The following is a 10886-nucleotide window of genomic DNA, read 5'->3' as shown; positions in this document are numbered from 1 at the left end:
CTGGAAGCCATGTATTCTGATGTCTCTAGTCAACCTTTATCTCCCTAAATATGTCACAGGAGGAAAAAAAGTGATTGAACTCCAGGGAGAGAATGGTTCCTTTTTTGAGAGATTTTGTTCCTTTCCCCACTCTCTGCAAGTGTCACAGTATCTGCTGTTTGCTGAGCAGGAAATGCATTATTAAAGCAGTTTCTCCTCCATAAACTGCTTTGCATCTGACTCTTTCATTGTAAATCCATAGCCACAAAGTCAGGCCACCTTGGGATAACCCAACATGAAATCTGACCTGATGAAAATGGTTCATGCCTCCCGGCCTGCATTGCAACCTGTGAGAAGGGCTTTTATTATTTATTCAAAACCTGTTTAAATCCCCCTTTTTCTGAAACAACCATTTTAAAAATATTAAAACGCCACAGCTAAGCTGGGAGATTAAACAAGTTTAAACCTTATCATTGCAGGTGGGATATTAGTTCCAATAAAATGAGGAGGGATGGCAGGCTGCATGGTAACTGGAGCCCCTTCTACTCAGTAACTAATCACCGAGAAAGCATTTGGTGAAGGAGGGGGAGAGTGGATGAGAGAGTGAGACAAACAATGCATCCAAGCTCCTGGCAACCCTGTTTACCATGGTGATGCACAAAAGGAAGAATGCCACGCAGAGCAGCAGACCTGGATCTGTCCCCATAACGCTTGCCCTAGATTCAAGGGCTCTGGGAAGCTGAAAACGTGACCTTCAGATACATTTTCTGGTGTGATATTGCAGCTGGACAGCACTGTGCTGAAGTTTTCAGAGGAGTGCAGGGTATTTGCTTACAGCTCTTCCATTAGACATTTTTAAGTTTCTGACTATAAATGCCCCATACCAGGTCTACACCCTCATGGTTCTACTTTTTAAAAGGAGCCAGACTTGCTGTGGGTCTCACGGACCTGGAATTATCATTCCATTAACAAAATGAATTAACAAAAACCATTAAGTTCTGAAGTTGGCAGGGGAGAAGGGTGTCTTTTTACAATAGTTTTTCCCTTCACAGGAGTAAAATTTGTCAGTAGGCCATTCATTCCTCTTTTTAGGGCACATCTTCTGCCTTCAAATCAGATGTAGCCTACTAGACTAACTTGGAAGGCTCACAATCATCCCCTTGTCATCTTTCCCCATGGTACCCTTCATCAGACACAGGCTTGTATCTAGCCTTGCAATTCAGGAAGGGCTCCCCACACTGTCTTCTCTGGTTCCATTTGTGACCCAGGGAGCAGGTTGGGCAGTTTAGCTGAGAAGAACAGCTAAACAGAAGAATCCCAGAGTGCCTAACAATAAGGGTTAAAACAGAGGCTTTTATTAGTACAGATGCTTCTCCATCTGAATGGCGAGAGGATAGCTTACTACCAAGAGAAATGACATTGGTTGCTTTAAAGTAGTACCCTCCTTTTGTCACTAGCATCGAAACAAATTTACTTGGTCCATTTCTAGGGCATCTCCTCCTGCAACGCTTAGCGGAGAGGATGCAATATGGGTAAACAGAATGCAAGTAAGGTTTTTGAAGGGCTATGTAACTGTCCTGAGTGAGGTGCAAATATCACTCAGTGCTATTTCAGGAATTTAAGTGCTCCAACCATAAGAGGCTTTACTAGAAAATTCCAACATATGAAAATCCACTATGATCTGTAGTAGCTGGAGATGGGGCATCTTGGAAACCCAGTGTTACTCCCATCCCTCACTGTTGGTTGAAAAAACATTAAAAACCACCCAACAAACACTGCCACGAGATAGTTGCTCAAAGAAAAGTTTGAGATTTGGGAGACAGTTAATTTTGGCTAGATAGCTTTTTTCTACCTGTCTTTGAGGACAACACTGGGCATACATTAGAGTGAGTTTGATTTTCAACAAAAGCCGGTTTCAAACACAAGAATCTGTGCTTTTACCATGTATCACAGGTACTTTGTTCCACAGACAGGCAGTGCGATTTGTATAAACTCAAATCATTTAATAGCCCTTGGCCACTGCTCAAAGTGAGGCAAGTACCTGCCTGAGCTACGTACTTAAATCCTTAAGCCAGGAAACAAGGGGGAGAAGTTAGAAACCTCAGAGCTAAAATGCAAGCAAAGCTCCCAAGAGGAAAACTGTTGAAGGCTGTGTCTAGGAAGAATTAGGAGTAGAAAAGGAGTTTGAAAACAATAACAAAGTACTTTGATATCTCACTTTGGCCACCAGTGAGGGTCAAGGCCTGAAGTGCATTGCTACATGCTGGTGGGAGAATCCTACATAGCCCTTGTTGATTGCCTGCGACAAGAGCAAGGCAGAGAATAGCACAAGAGTGCTGCAAATCAAGAGTGGGTGTGGTGCAGCTTCAGCCCATGTTGTCAAGCCCTAAACAGGGTCAGCAGCCTCTCCCTTTTATTAACATGCATTTGTACAGGAAGCATCGAGAAAGCCTTTTGCTGTGATGGAAAGAACGCTCCACCGAGAAGGGAGAAGGTTAATCTCATTGAATTAGATATTTCCATGAGATTCTAATGAATAGTGCCTAAGTTAACACACAGGGAAGATCCATGTGGGCAAAGCATTCGCATCTGTTTTCTCTTGGAGAATGGGTGTTCTACTCATGATGTAGTTTGGGTGAGTTTCCAACTAGCAGCTCCTAAGGGTTAAGGCAATTGCCCTACCTATCTTCTAATCTCTCTTCCTCCAAGTATAGTCTCTGCAGTCTAGGATATTTCATTTTTCTCTAAGTGACACAGGCAGTTTTTCCCCTGATTCAATATTCCTGTATACAGTTTTAACTGGAGACAAGAAATAATCATTTCCTGTCTCAGCTATATTTGTCTCTTCCTGCATACCAGCAGGTTATACTTTCTGTTTGGGATATAAAGCATGTTTAAAGCTTAATGTTAAAATATTCATTTCACTATTGTGATGCCTGCATCAGAGCTCTAAAGAAAACCTCTCAATTCTGTGTGCATGATTACAAATCACCCTCACCCTGGATTATCTGGTTTTGCCAACCAGTTTGCCTGTATTTTGAAAGTGCCACAAGACCAGGCTGTACTGGGGATCCATTATGCTAGATGCCGTATTTCCAAAGATAATGAAATGGTAACACTGGTAACAACAAATTCAAGAGTTATTCAAGTTTGCTATGAAAGCTTAATGGCACTCATGACACCTAAGAATCATGGAGTTATAGGGAGGGTCCACATAATGCCCACTACCATCTCTCCCATGTCATGACATAGTCCTATGATGATAAGACCGCTATGTCTCCAGTCAAGAAGCTATTTGATTTTATGCTTACTTTAATATAGGGAGAAACAGATCTTTATCCAATCTCTACCCTAAGTGAATTTTCCATCCTTTGTCTGATGAGTTCACCCCCCCCCCCACGTATTTGAACGTTTATTAGGCTTTGACAAAGTATGCCACACAGACAGCTGGCAGTAGGCTCAGCAGTCAGCAGATACAGACCCACATCTTCAGCCCCGGCCTACAGGCTTGCAGGTAAAATCCCATATGCCCAGAAGAAGCACTAACCATTTTGAATGTGCAAATGCAAACTTTGCACATGGAAAAATCACTCAATTGCTGTCAAAGTGCACCACAGAGGAGGCGCACCATGTAGTCTAGTCCTAGTATTTGAAATTCAATTGCCCCGTAGCTCTGTTTCTAGAAACCAGTTTTTCCAGCGTGGCACGAGACACGCACGGAAGTAGGCAGGAGCCTCGCTGCGCGCCGGCAGCCGAGGCCGGCTCCGCACGAGCGACCCGCGGCGCGCTGGGGCGGGCGGGCGCGCGCCCGCGCCCAGCCTTAGCCTGCGGCGCCACCTGCTGGGCGTTCCGGCCGCGACCCCGGCCCGGCCGCTGCCGCCGGGGCGCTGGGCAGGCTTCCTTTCCCCTGCTGCGACTGCCTCAGGCTCTAATTCGCCACTTACAGCCTTTTGATTTTAGATATTAATATAGGGCCCTGGAACTTTTTTCCTACCCGACACTTACTCTTTAGTCTTCAGAAAAGCATACTGGGCAATCCTTTGTTTTTCCATAAGGAAAGCTTTCTGATCTTGCATACTACAGGTGTACTAAGTTTGCAGGAAAGCAGATTGTAAGGTCTTTTCCATATGAGGAAGAGTGGAATATGACTGCTACAGCAGTGGTAATAATGCTCTGACATCAGTGATATCCTATTTATATATTGCCTAGTAGCTTTATTGTATCTTGACCATCTGATGCTGAATTGCCTGAGGCCCAGAGCCTAGTGCCTGCACAGATGAATGCAGGCAGGCCCTGAGAGGCAATCCTCAGTATAAGTATACGCACATGAAGAAAGGTATGTCCCAGTTCAGCCCAAAGACTCACCCCAAATTGGGCAAAGCTTCTGTTCCAGTTGACACCTTTGAAAGGTGTTTCATGAGAATATGAAGGCATAAAATGCTGTTAGGGGAATCTTTTGACTGGGCAAGCCATTTCCACATCAGCCCCTGTGCACAGGTTACCATTACTGTGTGGGTTGTACTCTAAAGGGGACTGAGAATGAGGCCCATGTCAAAGATGGAACTTTCCAAAGTCTGAGCAGCAAGTCCTTGTGAGCAAGGACTAAGGCTTCACCTGTTAGTGAAAGCAAGCGCCTGCCATAGCTCCCAAGTCACACACCCTGAGGCATTGCACCAATGGGACTAACATTCTTCATACAAGTCCACCAGGTGGAACAGCCTGGTGACTACAGGGGCACAAAGGCCTCAGGTTCTTAGCTGACTCTTTGGAACACTTGAATGTTTGTGCAGCAGCACAAATCTAAGAATGCACAAGTATCCTGCCAACCTCTGTAGACAAGGTCTGGGATTTCACCCAGGCTTCAGCTCTCAAATAGCTGTAGTTTGTGGAGAAACAGGATGCTGACAACAGGAAAAACTGACCTCTTCATGCCACTAGAGACAACTCCTGTCAGCTCAGTCATATCCTTTTACATCTCCTCAGCACTGCATTTTGCCCAGGGATGGTTCTTGCTACTCTCGCTTCAGAGATAAACATGTAACAGTTTCATTAAATGCAGACATACAAAAACCAGACTAAAGCTGCTTAATTCAAGCTGAAGTGGGATTCTAAAGAGTTCTGTAAACTCAGACACATGCCATCAGTTGCTGCACAGCAAGTGGCACAGGAACACTAGCTACAGGGGAGTACCTAGCTGCTCTGGTTACCTTCCCTCCCCACCCCCCCTAATAAATGAGTGGTAGAACTCCAGCTGCAAAAGCTTTCCTACACACTTGTTTTTCAGTCTCAGCCCTCCTCCACAAGTTTTTCTTTTTTCCTCTCCTCCTTAAGAGAATGGCACCAATGACTTGACAGAAGGAAATTACAGTTTCTCTGAGGCCTCTTTGCAATTCTACAGGCTTTTGACACATTCCCCAGGAAGCACAAGGCCTCATCTAGTGAATGATTCAGATAAATATCAGCCCAGCAGCTAGAGATGGAGCAAGAGATGAATATAGAACTGGCGTGAGCTTTCTGGAACCTCTTCGCAGTCTTCAGCCTCCTCCCCTGGTTCCCATCTTCTTTGGAAAATAAACAGCTCTGATTGTTGTGCACTTGAGATTATGAAAACATCAAGTCCATTAGTATTTGGCAAAGTGCTCTCTCATTTCCTTCTGATGTAATAATTGAGAGAGGGGGAGCGGAGACTGCAAAGATAGCACAAGGCATGAGTTAATGACCTTCTCGCATGTATGTGTGGGCTCTTTTATATGGAGCCTTTTCCATTCCCCATCTCGCCTCCACTCATACTGTTTCAGCTGAAACACTGTTTCAATGTGGCTTTTATTATTTGATCTGATGTCCTTTGGCCAGCCTTCAGAGGCAGCTAAATGGCAGGCAGGTGTGGGGGTCTAAGAGACAAAAAGCAAATGGAGCTAAAGACTCAGCAGGCCTTCTGCACACAGTCATTCAAGTTTCAGTCCCAACAGGGAAACACCACTGTTACTGAATTCTTCTTGCCTGCTTTGGTTTCTGTTACATGTTTAAGTGAAGGTGGGGGTATCCTCTTTCCCTCTTTGTGGAATAATTGTTTGGAAGACTAAAGGCCTGATAAGACTGTGGTGTGGATGGAACGACTAAGTGTGGAGAAAGACCAACTGTTCAGAGGAAGTGAACTGAGGTTAATGGTTGCCACTCTGAAGAATGGAATTGGCCACCCACTCATCTGGTCGCCCAATCTGTGGCTTTACTTTAGGTACCTAGAGCTGAATTCAGGTGAGATAAATTCCACAGAAGGGTGGTGTTCCCTGTTGGCTTTCTAGAGTCTTTAGCCTTTTGAATTGCTTCTAGAAGCCTCCAGAGATGCCTGGCTTTCCACATTAGCTTAGCTGGAACCTAGGCCTAAAAGTGTCATCTCATTCCAAGAGGGGAGGGGGTGGAACCCTTCACAGCTCTGGTTTGGGGAAAATGAAAGTTACCTCTTGTCAGAAGTGGTCTCGGTTGAGTGCTGCAAAGGGAAGTGGCAAGCAATTAAGCTTCCTGAGACAAAGGATGGTAGGATAGATATCCCTCCTCCATCAGAGTCCACAAACAACTGAAGCCCAGTCCCACCCTGTGCCAAATGTCCTTTCTCCCACGGGATTCACAGTAGCCAAAATCCTGGAAGGAGGGACCATATATAGAATCACAGCCAGATTTCAATGAGGTACCCTCACCTGTACATAGAGCTTCTGTTAGGATGGACAGCAGTGCTGAAGGCCTCTTACATATGTCCTTAGCATCTGGGAGAAGGATTCTTTCCCCTTCCCCCAAGATAAAAGTGTGCAAGCATCTGTTTCATTTGTATCCAGGGGCATTTTAGTAGCAGAGTTGTGCAAGTTCATTTGAAGCCTTGCAACTTTCAGCAGGGCTTGGACCGTTTATTTTCAGCCACTGAGGCACACTGGGCTTACGTGTTCCTAGGCAAATTATACATCAAGTAGTCTTCGTGCAGCAGCATTAGAAGACTGTGGGCAAAACAAAAAGAACACTTTTACCCTCTTCACTGCCACTTCCTAAAAGGAACTGACAAATGGATTAAAAGGTAGATCTGTCCTAAAAAGATGCATGCTTTTCAAGGCCCTTTAGAATCTCAGGACTGTGTAACATTTCCTTGCCAGCCTAATATGCCCTCACATTTGATCATGAAAGACTTCATACAATAGAAAAATGCTGTTTTTCCAGAGCTAGCTGTAGGTACACTCATTTCCTTTTTCCCTGTGCATTTTCTCCCCCCACATTTTATACATGCAAAACCATGTACACTCTTACTCCTTTCTGCCATACCTTATGTGGCTTCAGTTTTGATTTCATTGATTATACACACCAGTGTCTGCAAAGCCACCTTAAGCAAGCTGAATCAGTAGGGAATTCAAGGTGATTACATTTTTCTCCTTCAGATACATTGTTTTAGTTAAAAGCCACTCTGGCTGCTCCATAACAAAACCAGACACAGTGGGCCCCATTGTCCGACTCTTGGCCAAGGTAGCGCATATGGATTAAGTGATGAATTGTAAAAAGGGCCTAAAAGCCAAGCTGCAACTTCACAAAAAGGCCATTAAAGGTGAGCATTGTCGGTAAAGTGCCCACTTAGAATGGCTTTTATGACCCTCTATCTTCCCAAGACACACACGAGCCACAAATTGTTCAGTCTCCCAGACTCTTGCTGCTGCAGCAGCTTGCTGTCCAGGAGACTGGAACAGGCCTTCTGCAAAATGACACATCCTCATCTTAAAGTAGGTGGTGAGAGCTGCTTGCTCCAGAGGTGGTTGTTCTACCATGACTATCCATCCCCAGCTGATGAGGAAAAGCAAAGCCTTGTCCTGGTCAGAGACAAGCCAGGAGTCTAGCAGCACTGAACCTTCAAGGCCAAAAACTGAAGCAAAAGAAAAACCTAAAAAATGCCACTTTTAAAATTCTAAACTACATTCCCTTCTGTTCCTACATGAGAATTATTTGCATCTCTTTGTATATAACTTTATACAGGTTTTATAGGGATACTAAAACATTTCAGAATGAGTGCTTTACAGGTTGCTGGTGTATCAGTGAAGAGGTACTTGCACTTGAAGGCAAGCTAGGACTATAGAAGAGACGTCAACTAGGACAGAAGACCTCCTGTCACAGCAACTTACAGGGTCTCCAATTCCTATCTCCCTGTCATCTAGGGAACACTGACCTCATTAAAATGTCACCAGGTCTTTAGCAAGTACTCCTTGGCAGTAAGTTTGTCACCAGGCTGACGTTTCAGTCTGTGGAAGCTGATGAACAAATACTTATCCCCAAAGTTAGTTTTCTTACAGGTAGAGTTAAGAAAGGCAGTTAGGGGTACCCAAAACTATAGGCCTGTGAATCAGAAAGTTTAGGTTGCCATTGCCGATTAGGCTTTCCAGACTTCCTGAGCCACCCTTGACAACTCTGTTCCATTTTCTGTTCCTCAGTTTATCTTGCAGAGAGAAGTTAAGATAACTGCTGTACTATCAAATGATGATCACAGGGTTCAGTTCTGATTTCAGATTGCTTTCAGAACCTTGACTGGAAAGTGCTATAAGGAATTGACAGATGCTTGTCATTTAGGGAGTAGATGCCCAGATGTGATCCAAGTCATCTCCTACTTAAAGGCTCCATGCTGACCTGACTTTATTCATATAGGTATTAAAGTAGCATTTAGTGTTGATTATAAAAGCAAACTATGGAGAATACAGACCACCAAGTTCCTTCTTGAGGAATATAAGCAGTTACCACAGGCTGGTATTATAAAAATAAACTAACACACCTTGAAACCTGACAACATTTGCAGTAAGAGTCAAACCTAACCTACACACTCAGGCAAAGAATTATCATCCAGTTCAAGCAAGTATGTCCCGGAAATAAACAAGGCAAGGCAACAAAAAAAAAAGTTGGTTTGCCAGTAGGCAAACACTCCTCTGGGGTAGCCCTTGGGGTCAGCCTCACCCACCCTTGTTTTCCACCTGGTGATTACTGTGGTGAAAAAGAAGCAAGAGCTTGCAGGTGTAAGGTAGCAGGACCACTCACCATGACCTGTGGCTTCTCGTGTCATTCTCTCTACCGTTTCTGTCACCTTTCCATTTGTACCTTGGACAAGTGGCTAGGAGCAGGAGTCAATTCCAGACAGAAAGGCTGAAAGTTTTTTTTAAACTAGCGTTGAAGCAAAAGGGTGGGCAGCTGATAAACACAAGGCTTAGGAAGAAGTGATGCGTCTATGGCAGCTAAACAGAAGATACAGGGAGTCACAGCTAACAGAAAGAACGAACACAGGAAAAGCAGAACGTTAACCTTCTCAAAGGTATGCAAAACATCTCTTAGGCAAGGGGCTAGGCAACAAGACCAATCAGCAAGTCTGGCTACTTAGCACAGGCTAATATAAAACTCTAGCCTAGGTTATGTTCCTAGTTAATTCCTCCAAAATTTGGAGGGAGATTTCCAGAACTATTCTGTTTACTAGCCCAGAAAGCACGTTTAATAAGACCTCAGTAGACAAAACAATATGGAGAACACAGGAATAATATGCTTACTCCCATATGTTCAGGGGCAAAGCCTGTTCTATAAGCTCAATACTCACACTCTAAACATTTTGCTTATATACCAGAAAGAGTCTCACAGATAGGCTAGAGGTACACAATACGGGTCAAAATCAAACCAAGAAACAACAAGCTATTAGCAACCCAATACCTTTCTACAATCCTTACACAGCACCCTGTGAGAGAAAAGCCTGCTACATCTTAGTCTGGCACAAGGCCTGCTAAGTAATTCATCATGTAAAACAGCAGGAAAAAATGCCAACATAGCCATAAACACACAAGAGGCTTATCAGCACAGGCGGTCTTTTCTTACCTGGCAGGTTACTACAGCTGATGACCAAATCCAGAAGCTCACAATAACTCCTTAAAGGACGACTGCTTGAAAATTACAAATAACCAAAGCCAACAAACAAAGCCCCCAAAACCAAAACTAACAGCAAAAGAAAAAGAAGAACACAACCCCACCATCAAGACCTTATATAAGGCCTATACATGTATATATACCTGAAAGGCTGGATGGGATTGGTCAGCAAGAGAGACAGATGGCAATTCAGGATTGTTTGAGAGTAGATACAGGTGAAGACACTGAAATGCTCAAGTTCTAACAAGAAGATAATTGAAGTAGGTTGAGTCTTTTCCCGATAGGGCTGTTTTATTACAGGAACCTATCTACACATTGTCAGCAGTACAGTGTTTCTTGGGAAAGGCCAGACTGCACGCTATTTCTGCTCCAGCAGGGATGCTGGATATTTCCAGATTATGTTGCTGGGAAAGAGGCTAGTCCGAAAAGTATAGCCAATTAATGCAAAAGCATTTCATCTCTATCTGCTGGTTCTGTTCATTTGAGGGTAATGGGTCTTTCTACAGCTATCTGTCATAGATGGTTAAAAAGTTCAGGACACAGCTGTTTTTCATTCTCCCACATCAGTTTATTTTCTAATTGCTAGAAAGGAAACTCAATTCACAGTGCAAGGAGCTCTTTGCACTTGAGCTATTACAGGCTGTATGAATCTTATCTAGGGCTGGGTGATGAAATTTTCGTAGAGTGATAGATATGTCTTTGAAATTTGATGACTATCTCAGTTTAGGAGTTTCACTAGAATTTTCTTTTTTGGAATAAAATTGGAATGGTGGGAAGGCTTCTAAGACTGCCAAAAACGTTGAGATTAAACATATTTAGCTTTTCTGTATTAATACAAAATTTTTAAGAATTAATAGTGAATTAGATATTTTGAATATCTCAGAACAGTGTGGGACTTCTAAATTTCCTTTGTTGAGACTTTCCATAAAGACTGGAGAAGAACGTAAGAGTGTTTCCATTCAGAACAAGCCCTGACTTTGAGAGCCTCT

Source organism: Struthio camelus, chromosome 17 (assembly GCF_040807025.1).
Source record: "Struthio camelus isolate bStrCam1 chromosome 17, bStrCam1.hap1, whole genome shotgun sequence".
NCBI lineage: Eukaryota > Metazoa > Chordata > Aves > Struthioniformes > Struthionidae > Struthio > Struthio camelus.
Note: the sequence above shows the minus strand (reverse complement) of the source record.